Genomic DNA, 784 nt, shown 5'->3' with positions numbered 1-784 from the left:
ACATCAAACTTCAACTGGAAAATGCTCTGCTTTCCAGCCTGTGTCTTCACATTCCTCAAGGAGGTTTTTATACCAGTCAATCTTTCAAGCATCCATGTTATCTTCATGAGGAACTGTTAACTTGACTAGATTTACTATTTCCTTGGTTAAGTGAATTCCTGGCTTTGTTAAAGTTATTCCTTAGTTATGTTTCTAAGGTTAATTGTTTGAGTACTATATATTTGTAGGTAAGTTCAACCCTTTAGTAAACCAACTATATCCAGCCCAATTATTCTACTTGTTGTATGTTCAAACCAGCCAGATCTGGCCTCTCACACCTATCTTACAATGTCATTCTAAAACTAAACAATCGCATCATTGAAATCTCAAAACTACAAGATAATGCATGATTAACCTCTTAGCATTTGATCCAGCCATATCCAGCCCAAATATTCTACCTGTTTTATGTTGAAACTGACCAGATCTAGCCTCTCACACATACCCTACTATATCATTCTAAAAATAAACAATCACATGTTCAATATCTACAAGATACTCTTTTACTTGTTTCAGTCATTTGACTGCGGCCATGCTGGAGCACCGCCTTTAGTCGAGCAAATCGACCCCAGGACTTATTTTTTGTAAGCCTAGTACTTATTCTATTGATCTCTTTTGCCGAACCGCTAAGTTACGGGGACGTAAACACACCAGCATCGGTTGTCAAGTGACGTTAGGGGGACAAACACAGACACACAAACACACACACACACACATATATATATATATATATATATATATATATATA

The sequence above is a fragment of the Octopus bimaculoides genome, chromosome 23, assembly GCF_001194135.2.
Source record: "Octopus bimaculoides isolate UCB-OBI-ISO-001 chromosome 23, ASM119413v2, whole genome shotgun sequence".
In the NCBI taxonomy this organism is placed as follows: Eukaryota; Metazoa; Mollusca; class Cephalopoda; order Octopoda; family Octopodidae; genus Octopus; species Octopus bimaculoides.
This window is presented reverse-complemented; position numbering follows the sequence as displayed.